Raw genomic sequence first — 17,114 nt, forward strand, 5'->3', positions numbered from 1 at the left:
AGAACACCATCTATCACTCAGATATTGGTTTCTAAATACCATTCTCCAATAGGAGGAACCATATCTTGATTAACCTGTAAGAGCTCCCCGGGACCAGAGATGAAGCAATTGGAGCCACAAAATAGAGTGGCATTGGATTGTAAGTCAAGAGGTAAAATATAGATTTTGATAGCCATACTGATACAAAAAATTTTTGAATAAAAAGAAATTAGGTTATCTTTTTGTTGTTGTTTTTGATAATAACTTTTCTAATAGGTTTGAGGAGATATCTCATTGTAACTTGGATTTTCATTTTACTGATAATTAATGATGTTGGGCATCTTTTCAAATACCTGTTGACCATTTGTACATCGTCTTTGGAGAAATGTTTGAGTCCTTTATGCATTTTTTAACTGGGTTAATTAAGTAATTAATTGTTGGCTATTGAGTTGTGTGAGTTTCTTATATTTTGGAAATTAACTCTTTATCAGATATATGGTGTACAAATTTTTTTTTCCATTTTGTGGGTAGTCTTTTCATTCTCTTATTTCTTTCGCTGTGGAGAAGCTTTTTAGTTTGAAGTAGTGCCATTTGTCCATTTTTGCAAATGTTACTGGTGATTTTGGTGTCATATTCAAAAAACCATTTCTTTTCTTTTTTATTTTTTTAATTTTTTTTTAATGTTTTTTATTTATTTTTGAGACAGAGAGAGACAGAGCATGAACGGGGGAGGGGCAGAGAGAGAGGGAGACACAGAATCGGAAGCTGGCTCCAGGCTCCGAGCCATCAGCCCAGAGCCCGACGTGGGGCTTGAACTCACGGACCGCAAGATCGTGACCCGAGCCGAAGTCGGACGCTTAACCGACTGAGCCACCCAGGCGCCCCTCAAAAAACCATTTCTAAGAGCAATGTCAAGATTTTCCCCTTTGTATTTTTCTAGGAGTTTCACAGTTATATGTCATATGCTTGTTTTTACCACAGTTTGAGTTTATTTTGTGTACAGTATACGGTAGTGGTCTAATTTCATTTTTTCATGTACATGTCCACGTTTCATGCCCAGTTTTTCCAATACCACTTGTTTAATATTTTGCCCATTGTGTATTCCTGGCACCCTTGTCAAAATCAGTTGACTCTATATGGGTGGGCTTATTTCTTGGCTCTCTATTCTATCAGTCTATATATCTGTCTTTATGCCAATATCATACTGTTTTAATTATTGTAGCTTTATAATATAATATGAAATCTGGAAGTGTGGTACTTCCAGCTTTGTTCTTCCTTTTCAAAATTATTTGACTATCTGTCCCTTTATGATTTCATATGAATTTTAGGATTTTTTTATTTCTATAAAAATGGCCATTTGGATTTTGATGGGATAGCATTGAATTTGTAGATTGCTTTGGGTAGTATAGACATATTAACAATATTGTCTTCCAATTCATGACTGCAGGATGTCTTTCTACTTACGTGCGTCTCCTTTCATTTTTTTTTTTTTGTCAATGTTTTGTAGTTTTCAATGCATAAGCGTTGGCAAGGATATAGAGAAATTAGAAGCAATCTTGATGAGATTGTAAAATGGTGCAACAGCTATGGAAAATAGTATAGAGTTCCTCATAAAATTAATAAAAAATGTACCATATGATCCAATAATCCCATTTCTGGGTATTTGTCTAAGAGAATTGAAATTGGGATCTGAAGAGATATCTGCACTCCCATGTTCATGGCAACATTATACACAATAGCCAAAATGTGTAAATAACCATACAATAGCATATTATTTAGCCTTTTAAAAAAGGCAATCCTGCCATTTGTGATAATGTATCCTGTTATCCTGCTGAATAAGATGTTGCTTACAATCAACAATATGTTGTTGTGCACTTCAAAATTTGTGAAGAGGTTAGATCTCACAGTAGGTGTTTATACAACCAAAGACAGCGAGGGAATAAGGGAGACACAAGAAATCTTTGGGAAATGTAGGATATGTCTGTTGTCTTGATTGTGGTAACGGTATCATAGCTCTTTGCATATGTCCAAGCTAATCAAACTGTACACATTAAATATGTGTGATTGTGTGTCAATTATATCTTAATAAAACGATTGTAAAAAGAAATAATTATTTTTGAAAGAGTACATAGATAAAAGAGTGGAGACAAGGGAAAGAAGTAAACTAAGAGAAAAAGTACTGACTTTCAAAATTTTGCAAAAAAGGAAGAAAGGTTTGCAGCAGTAAATTGCTGAATTTCATTTCAATTTTGCTCATACTTTAACACCTCCATACTTTTCTTTTATAGCTTCATTCTTATTTTAAACTCTTCTTTACAAATGTCTCAGGGTTCAGGGCGCCTGGGTGGCTTGGTCGGTTAAGCGTCCGACTTCGGCTCAGGTCATGATCTCACGGTCCGTGGGTTCAAGCCCCGCGTCGGGCTCTGTGCTGACGGCTCAGAGCCTGGAGCCTGTTTCAGATTCTGTGTCTCCCTCTCTCTGTGACCCTCACCCATTCATGCTCTGTCTATCTCTGTCTCAAAAATAAATAAACGTTAAAAAAAATTAAAAAAACAAAAACAAAAACAAAAAAACACAAAAAAACAAACAAATGTCTCAGGGTTCACCAGCAGTGTATCTAAAAACTACATCTATGGTCAAGTTCAAGGGTAAGGCAAATACTGCAATGCCATGACAAATAAAAGATGGGCATAATTCTGTATACTCTGGCTCAGATTTCAAGGGGATGTTTGCTTTGTTTGTGGGTTTGCTTTTTCACTTCATCTCTATTGTCATCTTATCTTAAGGCAGGCAGAACTTTCCATTCGTTCCATAATTCAGGAGATAATTTAACAGGCGGAAAAAAATAAATATTCACACATGGAAAAATAAGTAATTGCCTCCACTTGGTAACTCCCCCTTAATTCTGGTCAGAAATATACATGTTGGATTTTTGCCTTGAAACCAATACATCAGTAGTGATAAACTGAAATGTATAAAAGGCTTAGTTTAAAAAATTGACTGAGATAAAATATACAGTAATAAATACCCTGTTATAAAAAAGCTTCACATTTATCTGCACTAATCATTTCTTTTCATCTATATCTTGTATGCTCATGTGGGAAAGTATAATGTCTTCTATGTAAATGTATTGTGTAATAGGAAATGAATATATAAAAAGACGAAACACATAATCAAAACCGTTGTAGTATTTCTTGAATCTTTTCCTGGGTTTCAGTTTTGTTTAAGATATACCAAAAATCTGGCCCATGCTTTAAAGCCTTCCTTTTTAACTAACAAGTAAAAATTCAATCCAAATATTTTAACATATTCCATTATTCTTCATTTTGTTGAATACTGAAATTGAAAATCCACACAAGCAGAAGAGCCCCCTAGACTTAATATTGAAAATTAAATTTCTTAATTAAATAACACAATACTAAAGCTGTGGCTATATGTGGACATTCTTCCTGCATGCATTTCAGATCAAGTCTGCAGGGTTTTACAGCTGATTTCATATTTGTGAGGAAAATAGCACATTTCACATACAGATATTGAGCATCTTTTTCGTAACTTGCAATATTCTCTGGAAAAGAACCTCATAGAGCTCTGCGCAAAAGTACATACAAGGGGCTCTTTGATGATTTTATTAAACTAAAAGTATATTGCATAGTGCAATGTGCCTCTTCTCTGCCAGAAAACACCGCATAATGAAAGTGCTATAGTTGTGCTATAGCTGTGAAGACGGGAAAGAAAGAGGAGAGGACACGGTGGACAGAAAGCAATCATTACTGTCCATTCAATAGGTTTATACTATTTTCATAGTGGGTTAGTTATCTTTTTTTCCAAAATTTGTTAATGTTTATTTATTTTTGAGAGAGACAGAGGGTGAGCAGGCAAGAGACAGAGAGAGAGGGAGACACAGAATCCAAAGCAGGCTTCAGGCTCTGAGCTGTCAGCACAGAGTCCAACACAGGGCTCAAACCCACGGACCTGGGATCATGACCTGAGCAGAAGTCAGATGCTTAACCAACTAAGACACACAGGTGCCCCAGTTATATCTTTTTAGAAGTAAAACAATAGCAGGTTTTGCTCAAATATCAAATATCTAAGCATTAAAAATAAATGTTCACTAATATATTGCAAAATGATTATCACAGTGAGGTTAGTTAACACCTCCATCACCTCACATAATTACCATTTCTGTGTGTGTGTGTGTGTGTGTGTGTGTGTATGTGTATGTGTGCAGTGAGTACATTTAAGATCTACTTTTTTGCAAATTTCAAGTAAGTAATTCAGTATTGTTAAGATAGATTGTAAGCACCATAAATGATAGATTATTTGTACTTTAGATCCCCAGAACTCAATTCATCCTATAACTGGAATTTTGTACCCTTCAATCAACATCTCCCCAATTTTCACCCCGTTCGGGCCCTGGTAACCTCATGTCTGTTTTTATATGTGTCTTTTTTATGTTTCACATAGAAGTGTGATCATACAGTACTTGTTTTTTGTCTTACTTACCTCACTCAGCACAATGCCCTCGAGGTCCATCCATGATGTATGTCATAGATTGCAGGATTTCCTTTTATCTCATGGCTGAATAATATTTCATTTTATACACACACACACACACACACACACATACACATACATACCACATCCTTACCATTTATTTGTAGAGGGATAACACTTATCTGTAGGTTGTTTCCACATCTTGGCTATTGTGATTAATGCTATAATAAACATGGGAGAGTAGACATCTCTTCAAGATCCTGATTTCATCAGGATCCTGATATATCCTTTAGATATACACCTAGAAGTGAGATTGCTGGATCATATGAGAGTCCTCTTCTTACTGCCATGATTATATTTCAATATATAAGTGGATCAAATCACCACATCATACACTTTAAGCCTACACAGTGTTGTATATCAATTACATTTCAATAAAGGTGGGGAAAAAGACAAGAATTAAGAAAAAACAAACATAGAATAAAATATATAACACAACTCTCAAAATGTAGCAGTAAAAAATAAACAATACAATTTGAAAATAAGCAAGACATAAAGAAACATTTTATTGAAGGAGATATACAGGGGAGAAGCTAAGATGGCCAAAAAGTAGGGGGATGAATTTTTCCTCATCCCTCAAACACAGCAGTATTGAGGTTGGGATCACTTGTAACACCCAGGAAATCAATCTGCGGAATAGCAGAAGGATCTCCACAGGCGCAGAGAGACAGCTTGGTGGAATCAAGGTGCATGTACGTGAATTGTGGGAGATAAAATGGCATAGGCATGGAGGGGAGGGTACTCCTTCTGTGGCAGAAGGAAGCGAAGGGCTGTGAAATTGCAGTATTGAATTAGCACAAGAGGAAAGCCTCTCTGGACCACAGACTGGGGAACGGGAAACACGGAGACTGCCAGTTTCTATTTTGCAAACAGCCTACAAGCTGAAACTCAGAGGTTTCAGAAGTGTGTGATTTTCTCTGGACCAAAGCCAGAGCCCTGTGCGTGCACCTGCAGTGGAGGGGGCCGGCCCCGGGACACTGTAGTGATCTCAAGGGCGCACTGGGAGAAAACAGTCCCTTTCCTCAAGTACTGTGTGAAGAGGGTTTATTGCCTCCCCAAGGACAAAAGACCTGCAGGTGCCAACCAAATCCCTTTTATCGGCAGAGCTGAGGGGCACTACATCAGAATAGGGTCCATATGGTGCAGGTTCCTTAAGATAACAGGGTTTGAGTCCAGGCCAAGCACCTAGGAGGCACAGAAGACTGTGGAGCAGGACAAGGTGACCACCTTGCTGCTCTGCAAAAGCTGCCTTAACATAGTGATTTGGGATACCTAGACCAGGGAGGAGAGATTGGGGGGTTGCCATTTTTCTCCCCATCACCAACACAGTGAGGTTTTAAGGATCAGCACAGCAGCCCCCAGTGGAGGTGGGACCCACTTACACCAAACCCCACCCCTCCATGCCTGGCAACTGCTTATTTACTAGAGCAGGACTGACACTGATGGAACCAAACAATCTCTCATCCAGACTGGCACAGCCACTGGTCCTGGTACCAACAGACAACTGTTTTTTGTTTTTGTAATTTTTGCCTGTGTGTCTGTCTTTCTGTCTGCCTGTTTGTTCATTTTTTATTTTTTTCTTTTCCTTTCTGTTCTCTTCTTTTTTTCATTGGGAATCAGGCTCATAGTGTCTGATTTGTTTTTGGTCATTTCTTATTATACATTTATATTATATATTTTAAATTATATATTATAAATGTATAAACACATTTTGTTTTGTTTTGTTTGTTTGATCGGGCATTTTTACTCCACACTTTTTAAACCTTTTCTATATCTTTATTTTCCTTTCTCTTTCTCGGGACTTAGACTTAGAGTTTGTTTTTTTGTTGTTGTTTTGTTTTTTTGTTGTTGTTGTTGTTGTTTATTTGTTTTTTGATTCATTGCTTAGTCTTCTTTTTTCCCCTTTTATTTTTCTCTTTGTATGAGATCAGGGTCTCCCCCTCCCTTTCATTTTTTTCTAGGGTTACTTCAATGAACAAATCAAAGCACAGCTGGTTGAAGGTCCAAACACTCTGTCACTACAAGTAAGGAGGAGCTCTGCAGAGGACGGACCAGTGGGATACAGCAGCCAAAAGGTAACAACAGAGTGAATGCAACACACACCAAAAACACTTCCTGAAATGCCAGACCCTGGACAGTGTATGAACCCTTTTTAATATAGTAATACTGGCAGGTGCAGGACACTTGCAGGTGCTATTAAAACATGCAAAAGACAGATACTTTGCCAAAATTACAAAAGGGAATAATTCTCCTCAAAGGAAAATTCAAGAAAAAATCACAGCCAGAAAATTGCTCAAAGCAGATATCAATAATATATCTGAACAAAAATTTAGAATAATAATCATAAGGTTAATGGCTGGGCTTGTAAAAAATACAAAAAACACCATAGATTAAAGACCTAAGAATTAGTCATAATGAATTAAGAAATACTATAATTGAGATGCAAAATAAACTAGATTCAGTGACAGTGAGGATGGAAGAAGCAGAAGAGAATAGGTGAAATAGAAGATAAAATTATGGAAAATGATGAAAGTGAAAAAAAGAGGGAAAGGAAATTACTAAACCACTGGGGAGAATTAGATACCTAAGTGATTCCATGAAATGAAATAATATCACTGTCAGGAGTTGAAGAGAAAGAAGAAGAAGAAGAAGAAGAAGAAGAAGAAGAAGAAGAAGAAGAAGAAGAAGAAGAAGAAGGAAGAAGAGGAGGGGAAGGGGAGGGGGAAGGGGAAAGGGAAGGGGAGGGCAAGAGGAAGAAGAGGAGGGGGAGGAGGAAGGGACAAAAGGTTTATTTGAACAAATTATAGCTGAGAACTTCCCTAATCTGGAGAAGGAAACAGGGATCCAAGTCCAAGTAGCACAGAGAACTGCCTTCAGAATCAACAAAAATAGGTCAACATCATGACACATCACAATAAAATTGGCAAAATACAAAGATAAGGAGAGAATTCTGAAAGAAGGTAAGGAAAAACAATCCCAAACCTACAAGGGTAGTCATAAAGGTTGTAGCAAACCTGTGCACTGAAAATTGGCAGGCCAGAAGGGAATGGCAGGAAATATTCAATGTGCTGAATACAAAATATATGGAGCCAAGTTTCCTTTCTATAGCAAGGCTGTCATTCAGAATAGAAAGAAAGATAAAAGCTTCCCCAGAGAAACAAAACTAAAGGAGCTCATGACCACTAAACCAGCCCTGAAGGAGATCCAGAAGGGACTCTGTGAGTGGAAAGCAGCAAAGACTACAAATGACCAGAGACATCACCACAAACAGAAAACCTATAGATAACACAATTACACTAAATCCATACCTTTAAATAATCATTCTGAATGTAAATGTATTAAATGAACCAGTCTAAAGGCATAGGGTATTGGAATGGATAAAAACAAACAAACAAACAAAAACAAGATCTATCTATGTACTGCCTACAAGAGACTCATTTTAGACCTGAGGACAGCTGCAGATTGAAAGTGAGCAGATAGAGACCCATCTTCATGCTATTGGATGTCAAAAGGAAGCGAAAGTAGTTCTATTTATATCAAACAAACTAGATTTTTAAAACAAAGACTAACAAGAGATGAATAAGGGCATTATATTACACTTAAGCATTCTACCCATCAATAAGAGTTTATAATGCTCCCATAGTGGAATACCCAAATATATAAAACAATTAATCACAAACATAAACAAATGTATTAATAATAATACCATAATCGTAGGCGACTTTAATATTCCACTTACAACAATGGACAGATCATCTAGGCAGAAAATCAATAAGGAAACAATGGCTCTGAATGACATGTTGGACTAGATGGACTTAATAGATATATTCAGTACTTTTCATCCCAAAGCAGCAGAATACACATTCTTCTCAAGTACACATGAAACATTCCCCAAATAGGTCACATACTATCCACAAAACAGCCCTAAACAAATATAAAAGGATTGAGATTATTCCATGCATATTTTCAAATCACAATACTATGAAACTTGAAATCAACCACAAGAAAAAATTTGGAAAGCCACAAAATACATGGAAGTTAAAGAACATCCTACTAAAGAATGAGTGAGTCAACAAGGAAATTAAAGAAGTTAACAAATATATGGAAGTAAATGAGAATGAAAACCCGACAGCCCAAATCTTTTGGGATGTAGCAAATGCAGTGCTAAGAGGAAAATACATTGCAGTTCAGGCCTATCCCAAGAAGCAAGAAACGTCCCAAATAACAGAACCTAACCTCACACTTAAAGGAACTAGAAAAGCAGTAACAAAAAATGCCCAAAGCCAGCAGAAGAAGAAAAATAATAAAGATTAGAGCAGAGGGGCACCTGGGTGACTCAGTCGGTTAAATATCGACTTTGGCTCAGGTCATAATCTCACAGTTTGTGAGTTTGAGCCCTGTGTTGGGCTCTGTGCTGTCAGTTTGGAGCCTGGAGCCTGCTTCAGATTCTGTCTGTGTCTCCCTCTCTCTTTGCCCTTGCCCTGCTTGCACTCTGTCTCTCTTTCTCTCAAAAATAAATACAACATTAGAACAAATTTAAAGATTAGAGCAGAAATAAACAAAATAGAATCAAAAAAGAAAATAAGAACAGTAGAACAGATAAATGAATGTAAGATCTGGTTTTTTGAAGAAATAATACAATTGATAAACCCCTAACCAGACTTCTCAAAAAGAAACGAGAGAGGACCCCAATAGATAAAATCATGAATGAAAGAGGAGAGATCACAACGAACACCACAGAAATACAAAAAATTATTAGAGAATACTGTGAAAAATTATGTGCCAAAAAACTGGACAATCTGGAAGAAATGGATAAACTCTTAGGCATTCACACACTCAAACCAAAATTCAAACGGGAAGGAATAGAAAATTTCAACAGAATAGAAATAGAAATTTTGTGTAACCAGTGAAGAAATTGAATCGGTTATCAAAAATCTTTCCACAAATAAGAGTCCTGGGCCAGATGGTTTCCCAGGAGGAATTCTACCAGAAATTTAAAGCAGAGTTAATGCCTATTCTTCTCAAGCTGTTCCAAAAAATAGAAACAGAAGGAAAACTTCCAGACTCATTCTCTGAAGCCAGCTTTACCTTGATTCCAAAGTCAGATAAAGACCCCACTAAAAAGAATTACAGGCTGATCTCCCTCATGAACCTCGATGCAAAAGTTCTTAACAAAATACTAGCAAATTTAATTCAACAGTACCTGAAAAGAATTATTCACCATGATCAATTGGGATTCATTCCTGGGCTACAGGGCTGGTTCAATATTCACAAATCAATCAACGTTATACATCCCATTATTAGAAGAAAGATAAGAAACATATGGTTCTTTCAATAGGTGCAGAAAAAAAACAATTTGACAAAATACAACATCCTTTTTTGATAAAACCCCTCAAGAAAGTAGGGGGAGAAGGAACATACCTTTACATCAAAAGCCACCTATGAAAGACATACAGTTAATAATATCCTCAATGGGGAAAAGCTAAGAACTTTCCCCCTGAGATCAGGAACACAACAGGGATGTCCACTTTCACCACTGTTGTTTAAGATAGTGTGGGAAGTCCTAGCCTCAGCAATAAGAAAACAAAACGAGGGGCACCTGGGTGGTTCAGTCGGTTAAGCATCCGACTTTGGTTCAGGTCATGATCTCGCGATTTGTGAGTTTGAGCTCCATGTCGGGCTCTGTGCTGAAAGCTTGCAGCCTGCTTCGGATTCTGTCTCTGTCTCTCTCTGCCCCTCCCTCACTTGTGCTCTGTCTCTGTCTATCAAAAATAAATAAAAAAAAAAAAAGAAAAAAACAAAACAAAACAAAATAAAAGGCATCCAAATTGGCATAGAAGAAGGCAAACTTTCACTCTTTGCCGATGACATGACACTCAACATGGAAAACCCAAAAGACTCTACCAAAAAACTTCTAGAGCTGATACATGAATTGAGCCAAATCGCAGGATATAAAGTCAATGTACAGAAATTGGTTGCATTTCTATACACTGATAATGAAGCAACAGAAAGAGATATCAGGGAATCTATTCCATTTACAATTGCACCAAGAACCATAAAATATCTATGAATGAATCTAACCAAAGAGGTAAAAGATCTGTATGCTGAAAACTATAGAAAGCTTATGAAAGAAATTGAGGAAGACACAAACCAATGGAAAAACATTCCATGCTCATGGATCAAGAGAACAAATATTGTTAAAATGTCAATACTATCGAAAGCAATCTACACATTTAATGAAATCCCTATCAAAATACCACCATCATTCTTTACGGAGTTAGAACAATTCTAAAATTTGTATGGAACAACAAAGACCCTGAATAACCAAAGTAATGTAGAAAAAGAAAACCAAAGTTGGAGGCATCGCGATCCCAGACTTTAACCTGTATTACAAAACTGTAATCATCAAGACGGTACGGTATTGGCACAGACACATAGATCAAAGTAATAGAATAAACAACCCAGAAATGGACTCACAAATATATGGCCAACTCATCTTTGACAAAGCAGGAAAGAGTATACAATGGAAAAAGTATCTTTAGCAAATGGTGTGGAAGAATGGGACAGCAACATGCAGAAGAATGAAACTGGACCACTTTCTTACACCATACACAAAAATAAATTCAAAATGGATGAAAGACCTAACTGTGAAACAGGAAACCATCAAAGTCCTACAGGAGAAAACAGGCAGTAACCACTTTTACCTTGACTGCTACAACTTCTTACTTGACGTGTCTTTGAAAGCAAGGGAAATAAAAGCAAAAATAAACTATTGGGGCCTCATCAAGGTAAAGAGCTGCACAGCAAAGGAAATAATCAACAAAACTAAAAGGGACTGACAGAACGGGAGAAGATATTTGCAAATGACATATCTGATAAAGTCTTAGTATCCAAAATCTATAAAGAACTTACCAAAATTAATACCCCCAAAACAAATAATCCAGTGACAAAATGGGCAGATAACATGCTTAGACACTTTTCCCAAGAAGACATCCAGATGGCTAACAGACACATGAAAAGATGCTCAACATCACTCATTATCGGGGGAATACAAATCAAAACCATAATGAGATACCATCTCACACCAGAGTGGCTTAAATTAACAACTCAGAAGGCAACAGATGTTGGCAAGGGTGTGCATAATAGGGAACCCTTTTGCACTGTTGGTGGAAATGCAAACTGATGCAGTCACTCAGGAAAATAGTGTGGATGTTCCTCAAAAAATTAAAAAAAGAAATAGCCTACAACTCAACAATTGCACTACTAGGAATTTATCCAACGGATAAATTCGAAGGGGCTGATTCGAAGGGACATGTGCACCCCATTGCAGTGATTTCAACAACAACCAAATGATGGAAAGATCCCAAATGTCCATCAACTGATGAATAGATTAAGAAAATGGATTAAGAAAAATTACCACACAATGGTACACTACTTGGGAATGAAACAGAGTGAAATCTTGACATTTGCAACAATGTAGATTATGCTAAGCAAAATAAGTCAGTCAGAGAAAGACAGATACCACACGATTTCACTCATATGTGGAATTTGATAAACTTAACAGATGATCATAGGGAAAGAGAAGGAAAAATAAGATTAAAAACAGAGAGGGAGCCAAACCATAAGAGACTCTTAAATACAGAAAACAACTGAAGGTTGATGGGGTGGGAAATGGGTGATGAGCATTAAGGAAGTCACTTGTGATGAGCACTGGATGTTATATGTAAGTGATGAATCACTGACTTCTCCTGAAGCCAAGACTACACTGTATGTTAACTAACTTGAGAATAAAAAGAAGTAGAAGGAGGAGGAGGAGGAGGAGGAGGAGGAGGAGGAGGAGGAGGAGGAGGTACACAGATGGCATATATACTCATGAAATGATGTTTTAGATCATTAGACATTAGGGAAAAGCAAATTAAAATTACAATGAGATATCACTATATACCTATTCGACTGGTTAAAGTAAAAAAATTGTGACAACACCAAATGCTGAGAGAAATGTAAAGAAATTAGATCACTTATACCTTCTGGTGGGAATGTAATATGGCCCAGCTATCCTGGAAAACAGTTACCAGTTTCATAAGCTAATTAAGTATGTAATTACCATACAATCTAGCAGTTGTTTTCTAGACATTTATCCCAGAACAATGAAAACTATGTCCACACAAAGCCTGTATACAAATATTTATAGCCTTTTTATTTGTTATATCCCAAAACCAGAAATACTCCAAATATCTTTCTCACAGGTCAATGGTTAAACAATCTGTGGAGGATCTATACTATTAATAACTACTTAGCAATTAATAGGAATGAACTACTAATAAACCCAATCTCCTGGATGAAATTCCAGAGAACTATGCTGAGTAAATAAAGCCAATCCCAAAAGTTTTCACTCTATGTGATTCATTTATATAATATTCTTGAAACAAACAAACAAAAATGTAGAAATGAGCAGATTAATAGTTGCCAGGAATTAAGAATGGGATGTGAATGGAATAGAAGTGTTTGCGGTTTCAAACAGTCAACATGAGAATTGAGGGATATGTTATATACCTTGACTATATTAGTGACAATATCCTGATGGTGATATTCTACAATAGTTTTGCAATATGTTAAATATTAGAGGAAACAGAGTCAAGTGTATACAAGTGTGGGTATTTTTGTAACCATATATGAATCTACAGTAATATCAAAATAAAAAGTTTAAGTTAAAATAAATAAATGCTAAGAAAAGACAAGCCTAAATTAAAGAAAACCAACATCAAAGAATACATTTCTAATATGCAATCATATTATTTTTTATTAATGGAAGTGACATTGTATTACCTCTTTTATTCTCTTAAACATGAATTGAAGATACATGTTATATAATGCTGTATATAGTTTTGGAATTTTCAATCCTCCTGGAGTTTGAGAAGGCAAAATTTATATTCTATTTTTAATTGATCCCAAATGAAATTTTTCTTGCTTGAGAACCTCAGGATCTAATATCTGTATATGTGTAACAATTTGAATGCTATTTTAAAGTTATGTCATTCAATAACAGATGTGCTATTATGTCTAGACAATTCTAATACAATTGACTCTTGAAAAACCCGAGTTTGAACTGCATAGGTCCACTTACGTGTGGATTTTTTCAATAAATATAGATCCAGTACTGTATGTGTATTCTTTCTTAAGACATTTGTAATAACGTTCCTTTCTGTAGCTTATTTTATTGTAAGAATACAGTATATAACGCATACAACGTGAAAGATCTGTGTTAAATTGATTTTTATGTTATCCATAAGGCTTCTGGTCAACAGTAGGCTATTAGTAGTCAAATTTGGGGAGGGGGAGTAAAAAGTTATGTTTTAATTTGCAACTGCATAAGGGAGTCATTACCTCTAGCCTCCATGCTGTTCAAGAGTCAAATCTATAATATTTGCCTCATTACATAAGTTATTATCATCATTAATCAGATTATAATAAGAAAGTGCCCTCCTAAATTTGCCTGGGTACATTCTTTAATATCTGTATAAATTTTAAGCAATTGTTTTATTTTATTATTGCAGAAATAAACCTTTATTCTTCAATTGACCAATGAATTATACACAGAAAATTCACATAGTTTCACAAGTTATATCAAGAATTGTCTTCTGTATATGATAGTGAATACAGATATTAACAATAATTTAAATAGCAGTTTTTGTTTATAACAAATGACATTGTTATCCTAATTAATATAATCTAGGTGATCCTTGACGGATGCAAGAATCAAGATTAAACTAAAGATGAATTTCAAATGAAGTAAAAAATGTGTTCAAATATCAAGATTGAAGCCAATACTTTATTTAGTTTATGTGGATATTAAATCATGTACCATTAGGCCACAGCAAACCTGCATTTACAAATTTGTTTCAATAGGGGGCACCTGGGCGGCTCAGTCTGTTGAGCATCTGAGTTCAGCTCAGGTCATGATCTCACAGTTCCTGGGTTTGAGCCCTGCATTGGGCTCTGTGCTGACAGCTCGGAGCCTGGAGCTGCTTCGGATTCTGTGTCTCTCTCTCTCTCTCTACCCCTCCCTGGCTCACACTCCGCTCTGTCTCCCTCTCTTTTCAAAATACATAAACATTAAATAAAATTGTTTCAGTAGAAACCAAGAGAGGACACACTGAGAAAATATTAAGTAACAAAGTAAAACAAAAAGTTTATTTTATCGGACATTTATTTTTACTCTGCATTTTACCCATATATATGTATATATGAATTCACATATATTTAAAGATAATAATAGCATTAATGTTAGCAATAATAATAATGCCTAAATACTTCACTATCTTATACCAGTCTAATACTGACTCAGAATGGCATGCTAAGTGTTCTACTTCTGGCTATAATGGGGCAGATTGTATCAAACTGTGTGCTAAGAACAATGGTAAAAGCTGAACAGAAGAAACAAAACAGCTATTTAAAGAAATGAGAAAGCAAACAACAGAGCTCAGATTTGAGGAATTAAGTTCTTGGAGCAAAGGAAAACTTTTAATACAAGTCCTACAATTCCGATTGCAGGTTTAAAATTTTTCAACGTTTTTTATTTATTTTTGGGACAGAGAGAGACAGAGCATGAACGGGGGAGGGGCAGAGAGAGGGAGACACAGAATCGGAAACAGGCTCCAGGCTCCGAGCCATCAGCCCAGAGCCTGACGCGGGGCTCGAACTCACGGACCGCGAGATCGTGATCTGGCTGAAGTCGGATGCTTAACCGACTGCGCCACCCAGGCGCCCCCAATTGCAGGTTTATAGCGACAGGCTGTGGAGTAAAATTTGCAACTGTCTCACTGAAGAGAAGAGACAAAAATTTGGCTTCGGAGCTACTAAATAAGCAGCAAATAAAGGATTAATATAGGAGAAAAATAAACTATAAAGAATTAATTCTGGTATTCTTTGTGCAATTTTCTATAAAGGAATTTGCTGATCCCCAAGTTCAAAATGCATGGAGTGAAAGGTGAAAAGTTTCCAGCATAAAGCATTTCCTAGAAGACCAAAAAGCTAAGCAGAGACTTTGGCAGTGTGAAAATTATGATATAGGCAAAAATTAGACATCAGCATTTAACATGAAGAAGGGATCTGTAAATATCCCTACATTTGGTGGAGACACATAGAGGTCACTTTCTAAGAGAAAGGGGAATAAAATAGATAGGTATTCTCTCACAAGGACTGAAAATTGAGTCTTGAATCATTTGAATGTCTAGTGAGGTCAAGGAGATTTGAATACATTCTGTTTCAGAAGAAAATTAAGTTTCTCTTAGGAAAATTAATATCATTCAGAGACATTACAACTTCTTTAATTGTCTGGTAACCAATAAAAAAATTCTAGGCCTATCAGGACATTGGAGTAAATGAGAGATAACCAGAAAAAAAAAAATAAGTAAATCAGACTAAAAAGTATTACTTAAAATGGAATTATGGGATACAACTTTAAAATAACTGTTGCAAACAGAATCACCAACTGATGCTGAAATTAATGGGTAAAATTATCATGAAAAAGGAGATCCATGCATTTATATTATCTTCCCATAAATTACTTACTAATTACAAAGAGAAAAATAGGACTTCTGCAGCAGAAAACTTTACAGACACTACCTTAACCAAGTACTTAAACATTATTTGTTAAGTTTTATTTATTTATTTTGAGAGGGGTGGGGAGGGGCCGAGAGAGGGAGAGAGAAAGAATCCAAACAGGCTTCATGCTGGTCAGGAGGCCAGCGAGGAGTCCCATATGGGGCTCGAACTCACAAACTGTGAGATCATAACCTGAGCCGAAACCCAGAGTCAGACACTTAACCAACTGAGACACCCAGGTGCCCCCTTAACCAAGTATTTCAAGTCATACCACTAGTAATAAGATATAATGACAGCATGGAACTCTTGACATTCATTGAGAACAATTTTTACAAGAATATGATGAAATTTTGCAGAGATACCATGGGATTCCATGACATTCTTGCTAAAAAATTATGGTAATATCAATCTCCTCATGAAAAAACATCAGACAAAACCAAACTGAGGAGCAAAATAGCTGACCAGTACTCTTTAAAAATGTCAAGGTCATGAAAGACCAGAAAAAGTCAATATATTAATTAATAGTAATCAAATTTATTTTCCTTCTTTCAATAATCTTTATATGGTTATGAAAAATGTTAACTTTAAGGAAAGCTGAGTGAATAGTACTGTCTGTACATGTTTTGCAACTTATTTTTTTTAATTTTTCTTTTTTTTTTTTAATGTATATTTTTGAGACCTAGAAAGAGACTACGAGCGGGGAAGGGGCAGAGAGAGAGGGACACAGAATCGGAAGCAGGCTCCAGGCTCTGAGCTGTCAGCACAGAGCCCCACGTGGGGCTCAAACCCACAAACTGTGAGATCATGACCTGAACCCAAGTCGGACACTCACCCACCTGAGCTGTCCAGGCATCCCTGCAACTTAATTTTTAAGCCTGAAGTTCTTTCAAAATAAAAAGGTGAAAAAAATGTTGAGAACACAATAATAAAATACACCCATGGACACTATCATTTTATTATACCAGATTATTTTAATT

The sequence above is a fragment of the Panthera onca genome, chromosome B1 (genome assembly GCF_046562875.1).
Source record: "Panthera onca isolate mPanOnc1 chromosome B1, mPanOnc1 haplotype 2, whole genome shotgun sequence".
In the NCBI taxonomy this organism is placed as follows: Eukaryota; Metazoa; Chordata; class Mammalia; order Carnivora; family Felidae; genus Panthera; species Panthera onca.